Raw genomic sequence first — 12943 nt, 5'->3', positions numbered from 1 at the left:
TCTTTCGGATATCCACCCCACCTCCCTGTTCCTGACCTCCAACAAGTTACTTCACACCTTAGGGTGACCCTCATTGGAACTAACCTGATATCCTGTATTGTGCCTTATACATATATCTCACTGTAATATGTTTGTAAATATGTAAACTATACTATTCTTCATATTGTACTCTGTAACCATGTAAGCTTAAAATATCCTTGACCTTCGCGCCATGATACCGGCGGGTCTGGTGCGCGCTTCAAATAAAAAAAAAAACAAACAAAGCGGCTGCAGTTGCCTTCCAAAAATATGTCCCTTGGAAGTCCATAGCCAAGGCTACTATGTGGGCTTCCCCTTCGGCTTTTTGCAGACATTATTGTCTTGACCTGAGCTCCTGGGCCAATCATTTCCATCCACCCGTTCTTCCTTTGGTCGGAGCTTGGGAATATCCTACAAGTATGGAGGAACAGGGACGGGACGTAGAAGTATGACAAAGTTACTCATGGTAGTGACTAACTTACTCATAGTCCATAGTCCCCTTTCTTCCATATGCCCGCCCTCCGTCCCCTCTAATAAGCATCCTCTATTGTTGCAAAATGGTCCTGTACCTGGCGATAGAGAAGGACTGAAGGGCTGTTAGGGAGAATTCTCAGAAATGTGCTAATTCCTCTCTACATTAGAGACCGCCAGCTCTTTTGCTGGACTCTAGGACTTTTTCATTTTTACCTAGAGAGAATGAGACCCTTTTTTCCCACTCTCATGTATTTTAATATGATTGTAACTCCGTGTTTCTTCTGGTTTTTGGAGTCTGACAAACTCTATAGGCATCTTTTTACATTGGCCCTCATTACAAGTCAGGCGTTAAGGGGTTAACGGCGCCGTAAAGAGCGTCGGCGCTGTTAAACCCTTAACGCCTGATTCACACTTTAACGCCTGCTTTTTGCAGGCGTTAAAGTCCAAGGCGCTAAGCGACCTTGGTGCTAATTACAGCACCGTAGTTTACGGTGCCGTAATTAGCGCCTTCCCCATCCCCATTATGCCCTATGGGGCAAAAATGGGAATGGGGAAGGGCAGATGGTGAATGGGGAATTACCGCCCCACTCACCTTGGAATGGGGCGGTAATTCCGCCATCCACCATGGCGGAATCCGGCATGGACCATGGTGAATAGCACCATGGTCCACCGCCTGACTTGTAATGAGGGCCATTGTGTCACACAGCCCCTTCAGTGCAGTGGCACAGGGAAGTCTTTCAGATTTCCCAAAGGTTTAAATGCCTTCTCTTGGTTAAACTACTGTTTCCAAGAGCACTAAAGTGAAATTGACTTTACTTACAGTTTTAACTTTCTAGACCCAGCACATACTATCTTACAATAGGGTGCTGGAGCGGTTACTTAGTATCCTATTTTTCTACCTTCTCATGTAACATTTTTATGTTACCCTTTCCTCGATGAATGGCTGGTGGCAGTGGTTTACTTTTTACTACCGTGGTGTGTCTTTACCGCAGGCTGTGTTCGCAGCTGTAGTAAAGCACCCTTGGATGCCATTTTTGTCAAAATGGCCCTGGTCTTCTTTTTTCGCCATTTCTTTGTGGAAAGGTCCTTCTTGAGATTTACTCTGCGCGCCAAATCAGGTTTGGTCCCTTTGTTCGCTTTGTCTTTGGCGGGATTCACGAGTGAAGCCCACCTCTGGCTCCAGGGTGTCTGGTTGGGGCAGGAAGTGAGGGAGGGGCCCGAAACTCCCTGTGCTTAATCTCCTAGGTGACAGGAATGCACTCTTAGGTGATTGGCTGGCTGGCTGTCCGGCAAGGGCAGCCACCCTGCTGTTTGACTGGCAGCCAGGCTGGAATGAATGGAAGAAACCTGCATAAAAGGCAAGGCTTTTTGGCTTGGAAGGCAGAGTCGACCACTGGACGAAGGATTCCGAAGAAGAAGTTGAAGAGTATGCCTGCTGCAACTCCTGGACTGTTGGTTTGCCCGGTGAAGCCCTGCAGCTGTGCTGAAACTCCAAATTCGTATCAACGGAGAAGTTCCTGCAAGGACAACTTCTCCCCTTGAGTTGGTGAGACCAATCAACTCCATAGTAAGCCACCTGGACATCCTCTCAAAGCTGGTTGCACTTCCACTGCAGTTTCTGCTGGAACCGAAGAGCCAGGGAGAGGAACACCAGTTTGTGTGTGTTGCTTTTAAGCTGGCCAAGAGCTCCAGGAAGATCCCCTGAACTCCCAGGAAGCAGGACTGATCGAGCCTGAGCCACTTCAACAGAGTGCTGGACCCCAGATGCAAGGAAAGCCCATCTCGACAGCCAGGAATCGCGGTGGTGCTATTTGCGGTAGACACGAGGAGCTGAAACACCTAAGTGCCACTTATTTGAAGATTGCCGGTTACTGTCGGTGACCGTCCCATTGCAGTGCAGGAGTCCCCAGAAGTCCTCCCTCTTGTCCCCACGACTGAGTCCCAGGAACACCAGTTTCTCCAGAACTGCACAGGAACAGACTGTGCATTTTTCTTCTAACTAAAGGTACTGTAAAGTCTACGAGAACTTACCTCATATTGTAGAGTTGCTTGCATCTTCTACTACTCACAAGTAGAACAGCTTGTGGCTCTACATTGATTCTTCTTCTTCTTCAAAGACTTCTTAAACATTGTGCAAAGACTTTTCTCACTTACCTGCAGGAAGTGCTTCAGCTCACATAGACTTTTGCCCATTGACTTTGGCATAGCCTGTTTCACTGAATGACTCTTATTGAGGGGTCCAAAAGTATTTGCCTGCTTAACAATATTTGTGATCTCTTGTTTGTTCTAATAACCTTTTCTTTAACACCCATCTCAGTACTATTCTAAATGCTAACAGTAATATATCAATGTCCTCAGTGTCCTTGCTACTAAAGTCACCTGAGGATGAAGGAAGTGTCTGTGTGGCATCCCCAATGGGTGTTTGCTGATTTAGAAACTAAGTGTGTGTATTGTGAAGGTATTTGTGTGTTGCTATTATATTGCTCCCTTCTGAAGAAGGTTTATTCAAATGGCAGGTAAATAAATTAATAATTATTTTATCAAGAAACCTCGTGTATAAGTGTTTATTTGGATACTTGTCACTGTGAATCTGTGTCTAAACTCCCTACAGCTCACATTGACCCCTCTTGAGATAAGCCTGGCTGCTCTACCACACTACTAACCTGCCTCATTCAGACTTATACCTAAGGTTGTTGTAGTGCATCCAGAGGGTACTACCCCAAAACTTTACCTAATAAGGGCAATGCGCGGGGCAGAGCTCAGGAAGGCAGGGCTGCGGTTACATGCGGTGACCCCGCTTAAAAATAAATTGATGACAAAAAAATAGTTTTGATGCGGTAAAAGTGCTCCGGTACCATCCCGATGGATGGAATGTCCCGCAAGTATGTAAGAAAGGGGACTATGGATTAGGAGTAAGGTAGTCACTACGGTGAGTAACTTTTGTCATTCAGCACCAGATCTGCTACTTTGTTTCACCCCCGGCTTTCCCCGACAGTTCGCACAAAGACTTCCTTTCACTTAAACACTTTTCATCTGGCACATGCAACTTTATAATGTCTTTTCAATTGCACGTATCACATACCGGGCTCCCCCCTTTCAAACTCACCGGTAGTGAATACAAGGTTGCGCTTCTCATTTTCTTTCTCACTTGATGTCACGCTCTTGCCCACCTGCCCCTCAGATGCTCCCAGGCTCTCTCGCAGCCTCAGTGTCGCAATGAGCACTGTGAAGCCTCTTGCAGCGGGGGGTAGAACGAACTGCTCGCTACCCTCCAGTCAAACACTTTGGCTCCTTGGAGGCACAGCTCCCTCACCACGCGGCTTGCAGCTCTTTCCTGCAGCCTACCAGCATCTCAGCGTCCCATTCTCCGCCGCCTTGTTCTTGACCTCTCCTTGGCTCCTCCGCTCAGCCCTTCGGCTTGCATTCCCTGTCTCGCCTTCCAACTCTTCGCTTGCTCCACCTTGTATACGCAGTCCAGTCATTATCACTGTTCATGTGTGTGTAGTCTGGATTAAGTGCCTGACTTTGCCCGACCCTATTAGTGGGATGGGTCCATTGACCAGCATTGTTGAGCGCCTGGGGACCACTCCGGTGGTGATGGTGTGCGGTACGAATACCTTTAACATTGTTCGCAATCCTCAGTCTCGGTCTTCTTCGTCTCAGTAGTTGGTTTCTCACGAAAGTGGGTGTGGGGGGAGTATGGCATGTGCAATATCCCATGAAGGCAGAGGGAATATGGGATCAGTAGTGGTCAGGGACAGAGGGATGCCATGTCTTGCCCTCAGGCCCTTCGCCCCACTCCCTAAGGAACCCCTATCCAGGTGATCCTCCCTCGCTTGTCCACCCCCAGTGTCGGGATCCAAAAGCGATGGCCCTTCCCTGGCCACCTGAATAAGGGATCCCTGAGCACTAGGCAGCAAACACCCTTGGGTTTTTTCACAGATCTAAACACAGTGCAAAATAAAGGGAATGTCTAACACACCAACACACATTGGGGGCCATTCTTTGGACCCAGTGATTTCCCGGGGGTTGACCTTAGGCGAACCTGAAATAACACCTGTGAGTTGGTCTGACCACTCTATAGTAAGCTTTTCAATTCCCAGTCGTCAGCTCTCGCAGGTACCACCTGCACCCACTGGTGAGCATTTGCTTCGCCGAAAGAAAGACCTTGACCTAATATTTGGCAAATATCTTGTGCAGGATTTACCTGATGTGTCTGTCACCACCGACAGTAATGAATGTTACTCTAAAATCATGCTGCAGTTGCAATTCAACTGTAATAATTTGAACCCTACGGAGAAATGCTAATCAGTGGTATAGTGAGAAGCTGAAACTCTTAAAACAACATTATAGGAAAAAAGAAAAGATTTGGCTTAGGACTAGAGACACCGTCGACCATCCGGTGGTGAGCCTGGCCTTGGAGGCCCATAAAAGGGAAATCCTACGCGCAACATCTCTATCTCTGCAAAAACAAATAAACCAGGCTGAGAACAGACCTAAAGATCTGTTTCTTGCTAATAAAAGCTTTTCCAACCCTGAATGTGTGAACGGACATCTGCCACCTTCGCTCGTAATTGCCAATAAGTTTAACCTTTTCTTCAAGGAAATGATTGAAACTATTTGAGACGGCATTGATGCCCAATCCACTGACGGGGGTCATACCCCAGAAAAAGATGCTCATCATAATGTGGAAAAATTATGCCCCAAATTCCCGTTTTCCCCGGTTGGTACTGAGTAAATCGTTTAATAGGTATGCTTAAGCCTACCTATCTGAGACACAGCCCGATTCCAGCCTAGTTGGCAAAGCGGCATGCCAATACACTTGCATGGGGCATTCAGACGATGGTAAATGCGTCATTGTCACAGGGTTGTGTCCCCTAGGACTTAAAAAAATCATATCGGACACCACTTTTAAAAAAAGCACTGGATCACAAAATCTCCTCTAATTTCCGTCCTATAGCCGCCCTTCTGCGGCCTGCTAAGATTCTAGAGAAGATTGCTACTAATCCATTATAATGGGTTTTTTTTAAATAGATTTTTTGTATTGCTTTTTTTTTTACACATAACCATACCGGCTTCCAGACTGTGGATCATTACAAGCATTCCACATTCAATTAAGACTGTTTTCTCCCTCCCTAAAACTCCTGCCTCCCCCGGCCCGTGTTGCACCCATCCTCCCACCCTCCACATTTCCCCAACAGCTACTCCACTTGCTACAGTGTTATTATGTCTAAAGGACTATTCCAAGTCCTAAGCACCCTGTTCAGAGAGGGCCAGATCCGCTACCAATTGCCTCCAATCCTCCCTCCTTTTGTTCCGTGTTTCTTCCTCTCACTTCCTGCCACACCACCGTCTCCAGGTTGGCCCATTTTAACAAATACCTCTACCATCCTTTCACTGCTGGCCTCATTTGTGCCTTCCATCCCATCGCTATTCTGCGTTTTGCCAGTATATATGCTAAATCCTTAAGTTTACTCAAATGTTTAGCTCTTTTAAGTCTCGGGAAGTCTCATAACAGACACGCCTTGGGGGAATCCCACATCCAGGGACTCTGCTTTTGCCAGTGTCTGGGCTACATCTCCCCAAAATCTGCCGACCTCTGCGCATGCCCAGAACATATGTACCAGATCTGCATTTACCTTCTCGCTCTTCAGGCATGCCTGTACATTTGCTTCATTAAACTTGGCTATTTTGTTCGGGGTCAGATATGTTCTATGGGTATGTTCTGTTGTAGTCGCGCATTCCTCGACACCTTTTTGTGATAACCCATAGCTCTATTCCACATCTCGTCCGACACTGGCTCCTTTAATTCTGCCTCCCAATTCTGCCTCGTCTGTCCTATTTCCTCTCCGACCCAGCTCATATATACATGAGACTTCATGTCCCCCTTCCGACACATCCTAAAATGTCTCTATAATCTCATCCGGTTGTAGGGACAACTCTGTTTCTGGCTACCTACGCCTGAGGCTCTTCAGGAGATGGGAATACGTGATGTGTTGCCCTCGGTGCACTCCTGTGTCCCCCATCAGCGCCTCAAAATCCTTGGGCCTCCCCTCTTTCAGTATATCTCACACTGTTGCTATCCCTATGGGTTCCCACCACCTCCTCACGTTTAGCCTAACTTGTTCATCTACTGCTTCCAGCACCACCAGTGGTATCTGTGGAGAATACAGAGTTGCGTTACCCATCACTAGACATGCCCTGTGCCATACCGTGCTCCCCAGGCGCAACAATAGATTCTCGCTGGTCGTGCGCGAATCGGGTAGCCATATTACTTCATTCAAAAAGTATGGGGCAGGCTCTGCATGTAGCAACCTTGATTCGGGTGCCTGTCCATCTAACAGCCATTTGTCCACAAATTGAAGCTGCCTAGACATAAAATATACTTCAAAATTGGGCAGTTTTATACCTCCTTGCTCGTATGAATTCTGGAGCTTCCACAGTGCCACTCTACACCTCAAATTGTGCCATATGAAGCTCCTGCATATGCTATGTAGTTTCGTAAAGAACTTCTTAGATATTGCAAACGGGACATTTGCAAAGTAATGTAGGAGTCTCGGCAGTACCACCATCTTCAGTAATGCTGCACTCCCCATCATGGACAATGGTAGCCTAGTCCAAAATGCCATGCAGTTCTCAATCTTGGTCACCACCTTTTCCGTGTTATGTATATGTTTTAAATGAGGGTTGTGTTATATATCCACACCCAAGTATCTAAACGTCTCTATTTCCCATTTAATAAGTAGTACCGGCAGTCTGTGTACAGGCTGCCCCACGTACACTCACAGGGGGTCCAGACTCAACTTCCGGGGGTTAACGGTTATACCCGACAGTGCCGCATACCTTTCCATCACGTCCAGGACATATTTAAATTCTCCTCTGGGTGCTGCAGGTATAGGAGCATATCATCGGCATATTACTATATCAGGTGTCTTCCTCCCCTCCCCCGAAGTGCTTATACCCGCCTCTCCATATTCCTTCCATAAATAAACGGCTAGTTGTTCCAGCGCTAAAATGAAGAGCATTGGAGACCATGGGCATCCCGGTCTTGTGCCCTTGCTTAACTGCCATTGCTCAGAGACCTCAGAGCCCGTCTTTACTCTTGCTATCGGCTCATTGTACAGCAGCCTCCCCCATTCAATGTATGTGGGCCTGATACCAAATTCCTTCAGGACAGCTAGAAGCCACAGCCATTTGACCGAGTCAAATGCCTTCACTGCATCGATTGACACTTCTGCTATTTCCTGTGTCCCCCTCAGGGTGTAATCTATTATATGGTGTAATCTCTGCATGTTATCGGTAATCTTTCTGTGTGGGACATATTGTGTCTGATCTGGGTGTATGAGTTTAGCTATGACCGGTCTAAGCCTCTTTGCCATGACTGCTGTAAGGATCTTCCCATCTTGGTTCAGCAACGAAAAGGGCCTGTACAAGCCACAATCCGTATCCGGCTTATTTGGTTTGAGGAGTGGGATAAGTATCGACTACCCGAAGGGACACCGGAAATGTACCTGTGTCTAGTGCCTCATTTAGCACTGATAGTAAGGGGGGAAAGTATGTCAGCCATATATTCTTTATAAAATTCTCCTGGGAGCCCATCTGCTCCTGGGATGTTACTGGTTGGTAGTTCCTTTATCACACTCTCTAGCTCTTCTAACGTGATAGGGACTTCTAGGCTATCACACTCTTCCTTGTTTAGTTTGGGAAGATTAATCTCAGTCAATGCTTCTTGTATGTCCATCTCCTCCTCTCCCGTGTATTCATTACAGAGGTGCCTATAATAGTCGTAAAAAAATTATTCACTTCTTCTTGGGTCTCTCGCAACTTCCCGTCCATCCCCTTCACTGCTCTAATTGTCTGCCGTGTGGTCTCACTCTTATACAGCCATGCTAACAATCTGCCCGGTTTGTCCCCCTCTGCATGTTGTCTCTCCATATATTTCTTGTAACTTAGTTTGCCTAACCTTTCCCAGTATTCCCTACATTCCTGCTGTAGGTGGGAAACTTCCTTGGCTTCTTGTAGGGATCTAGTTCCTTCCCTCATGATGGTTTCTAATTACCTCTCTGTCTTCCATAGATCCGTGTTTTAACATCTTGCAGCCCCTTTGACTTGGCGATAGCCGCCCCTCTAACCACCACTTTAAAGGCCTCCCACAATATACCTGCTGTGTCTACACTACCAGTGTTGTTCTCGAAATATTCTCTCACCTCAGCTCTCAAGTGTTCTTGGAACCCTGTGTCTTTCAGTGCTTCAACCCTAAGTCTCCAGTTCAGCATTTTGGCACGGGGTGGGAGAACCTGCCAGGTAACAACCAAAGGGACATGATCCGACAGGACCCTAGCTTAATACTCCACCTGTGTGAACTCACTCAGCATCTTTGGGGGAGTAGAATGTGAGTATACTTGGTCTTGTGGATACATCGTTCTCATACATCAGTTAATTTTAATGTGTGCAACAGCGTGTTCAAAGCTTTTGCTGAAGGGGTTGAGTAAGCACATTTATTGTCTGATCTATCCCTCATTGGGTCCAAAATGCAATTAAAATCTCCCCCCCATATCACCGCCCCATCTCTGTATGGACTGATCTTAGGATATAAAGATCTAAAGTAAGCTGCAGTGTCCTGGTTCGGGGCATACATAATAATGACACATATTTCTTTACTTTCTACCAATCCCCTAATTATTACCATCCTACCATCTTTATCTAGAAAGGTCTGGAGGAACTTGAATGGACTGTTGGTGCTACCCAAATTAGGACCCCTCTAGCATATGCCGAGTATGTTGAGCCCAGAGTCACCCCATTCCATATCCGTGCTATCATGTCTGGTTTCTCTCTGGTCAGGTGGGTTTCTTGCAGATCTATTTTCTGGCGTCTCAGATATGTCATAACCCGTTTCCTTTTAATACACCTGTTCAAGCCTCTCACATTCCAGGTTGCTATTTTGAGTTCACCCATATTCTCCAGCCTATTCCACTCTCATCTCTCCCTTGACACCTCCTTCCTTATTTCCTATAGCCTCCAGTATTTGCTGGTCCATTCGCCCCTGCGTTTCTTCTTCACGTGCATCTTGCGTTGTTGTTTTCACATCGTCCGTCATCTGCGTAGGTTTGGCGAATGCATCCATTGACGACTGCTTGCCTTTGTTCTTGTTCGCTTTAGATGCCATTCTAGCGCCTCTTCGTTCGGCAGTGCTCCGTTCTGTTCAAGTTCACATGGTGTGGCCACTGGGCTATCACTATGCTATGTTCTTCTGCAAGTATAGCTGCATGGTCCGTGTTTACACTTTAACGTGTCTTGCCCTTTGCCCTTGCTCCGCACTCTTTAATCAGCGTCTCTCTCCAGCTTCCCATGTAGTAGGGAACATTTGTCTTGCTTCATGCTTCATATATTCCCCATCTCATCTATTTGTCCATGTGCTACACAGCGGGTGCTTCTGGGCCTGATGGCGGGTTCACAGCATTTCTTGTCCTTCACAGTTTATCGGCCTTTGCACTATCACTGAGCACCCCTCTGTACTGCCTTAGCAACCACTGTGTGTTCGGAACTGTCCAGCCAGTCACCTCCATCCGCAATTGGCCTTACTTCCAACAGTCCTCAGTGCTTGGTATCACCTGGTTTGTGCTCCCACCCAAACCGGACTGGTCTGTTTCAGGGAGGGTCAGTGTTAAGCCCACTGTGCCGGGAACAGACGTCTTATCTTGTATGCCCGCTCCCCCACACGGGTGTCTCTGTTTCGACCCGCACCTCGTGAAGTTAACAATACCCAGCTCATATTCTCTAATGGTTGCCTCAGGTCTATCCGTCAGCTGAGGGCTGTGTGGGTATTGGTTTCCCTCGTATTGGCGGGCGTGCGTACTTCCGTGCCTGTTCACTGGCAGCCTCACTTCTGGTGGGCCTCCTTGCAGTCTTTTAGTTGTTGTAGACTTATGGTGATCTTTTGTCGCCAACCTGACACAACTCCGGTAGCCTGTAAGAGCATCGTTCGACCGTTCACTTAAGGCGCATTTCACTGTTTGTCCTCTGCAGGGCTGTCTCAGGTTGGTGCAGTCAGCACTTCAGGTTTTTGTCCATATCGTGTGCTCCTTTCAACTGTCGGGCTGGGCTGTTGTCTTTTTCGTTTGCCCTTCCTATTCAGCTTCTGGGGTTTGCCGTACATAGTAATACAGTGACCGTGCCTCCCTACAAGCGTTCCGTGTCGTTGCTGGTCGCCTGGAATCCCCCTTCCGTGGCCAGCCTGCCCGTGTTAAGTCTCTGCTCTGCTTCCCCAATATATGGGAGTTTCTGGCATCTTGTTCGGGTGTCAATTTCACAGTTTGGCTCGGCCCACTCTCTGCAGTTCCTCGCTTGCCACTAAGTTGCCTCATGCGATGTCTATTACAATGTTCCAACCATTGTTTTAGGGATTCCATCTCAGAGCTGTCTGACTGCACCGCACATAAGCTGCTTCGGGGAGATGTTCCCGATCTCGTCCTTTACTGTCCCGATCTCCAACAATTATTGGTATCATGGAGGCTATAATTCTGCAATCCTGTTTTCACCTGGGTGACTCCGCAGAGCTGTAAGCTCATTCCATCCATCTGCAGCTTCTTTCGATGACCCTCCCGGACCTCTTAAATGCACGCTGGTGCTTTGTGGTTCCCAGCCGGCTCTCCCCCACGCTACTGCAGGTACTCTCGTGCATGTCAGCTTTACTCCCCGCCGTTGTTGCATTTTCACACTTTCTGACCCTTCATTCAGCAACCGAAGTCCACTTTTGTTAGACTTCGGCGCGGCTCCTCTCACTGCGGTGCAACTGTTTTACAGCTCTTACCTTTGTTTTCTGCTAGGTGCTATCTTGTTTTGTCTACCGACTGCCCTCAACAAGCTTCTCAAGCTTGCAGTTTACTTCTCATGCTGCGATCTGCTCCGGACTTTCGACCACTGCATGCTTTTTATATTCATGCTTCTGTAGTTTGTTTGTCAACACAAAGGCTCATAGGAATCACATCCTATCCCATGGCCATGTAGCCACGCCCCCCCACTAATCCATTATAGAGTTATGTGAAACACAATATCCTTGACCCCTTTCAGTTGGGATTCAGACTGGGCCACGGTATTGAGACAGCCCTTGTGACAGTCTGGGATGAATTTCTGTTGGCTGCTGACGAAGGGGACGTTGATCATGTTGGACCTGTCGGCGGCCTAAGACACAGTCGACATCGAGATTCACATTTTCAGGCTGTCATCAGTGGCGCGGGTATCAGACGAAACCCTTAAATGGTTTGTGTCCTTCCTGACCAATCGCACCCAGCAGGTGAAAATGGGGCCTTACCTGTCCGACGCTCTACCAGTAGAATGTGGGATGCCCCAAGGATCCTCATTGTCCCTGTTGCTTTTTAATATTTATATTCATACTCTACTCAATATTTTCGCTGAATTTGGTCTGTCTCATCATTCATACGCAGATGATACTCAAATCTATGTACGATTGAAACAGCCATGGGATGCATTGGACCGAGTTCTGTCCTGCGCTAATTAAATTACAAACTGGATGTTGGAAAATAATCTCCAGTTGAATCCATCCAAGACAGAGGTCCTTGTGCTTGGCTTCAAGAAAAAGGTCATGAATGCTGTCCAAAATTATTCGTGCCCCTATTTGTTTGGTGTTCCCACCGAATTCTCTGACGCAGGGAGAAATCTGGGCTCCATTTGACACTCCAGCATGGACTGTAACCTCCATGTCACCCAGACAGTCAAATCTGTCTACTACCAGCTTTGACTCCTGAAGCACGTTCTACCCATCATTGCCGAGAAGGACCGTTCAACGGTCGTAGGTATATTCACAAATTCGGAACTAGACTATTGCAACGCCCTGTTTATGGGCGTCAAAGTATCAAATAAAGAGACTACAGGTTGCTCAGAACTCGACATTCAGGCTGATTTTTTCGCTCCCAAGAAAGGTTTCCATCTTGTGCTATAGGAAAAGTCTTCACTGGCTCCCTGTACAGCAGGGAATTCTATTCACGGTCCTGTGTCTGGTTTTTAAATGTGTACATGGCCTTGCCCCCTCTTATCTGTCTAAATACATTCAAAGGAATTGCCCGCAAAGACACCTTCGATCGAAGGACCAGCACCTTTTAACAACTCAATTTGTGAGAACCACTACGTGGGGTGATAGGCGGTTCTCTTCCTTTGGGCCTCGGGCCTGGAATTCTCTCCCGTTGGAACTTCGAGTGAAGTTATTGACTACGTTCAGGAAACTGTTAAAAACTCACCTCTTTAGGTAAAATGTATCTCTACCCTGCGAGCACCGGAACTAGTTTGTGCAGCTCTCTGATATTGCTATGTTTCCATCAGCACCTAGATGTAGCTCTACTTGGTCCCTATGGGGTATGCGCGTTATAAACACACAAATCAAATCAATCAAGGTTCTATAAAAATATGTATACTTTAATTGGACACCCCATCTGCA

General features: G+C 47.2%; 1 protein-coding gene across 1 annotated transcript in view; it reads left to right on the top strand.

Annotated features, from left to right (window-relative positions):
• LOC138452949 (zinc finger protein 845-like) overlaps positions 1-12943 on the top strand; it is a 216696-nt gene that overhangs the window by 133777 nt on the left and 69976 nt on the right. The window lies entirely within an intron of this gene.

Source organism: Ambystoma mexicanum, chromosome 4p (genome assembly GCF_040938575.1).
Source record: "Ambystoma mexicanum isolate Mex_15411 chromosome 4p, UKY_AmexF1_1, whole genome shotgun sequence".
NCBI classification, from domain to species: Eukaryota; Metazoa; Chordata; class Amphibia; order Caudata; family Ambystomatidae; genus Ambystoma; species Ambystoma mexicanum.
The sequence above is the reverse complement of the archived record's forward strand: the minus strand, read 5'-3'. Positions and strand labels throughout refer to the sequence as shown.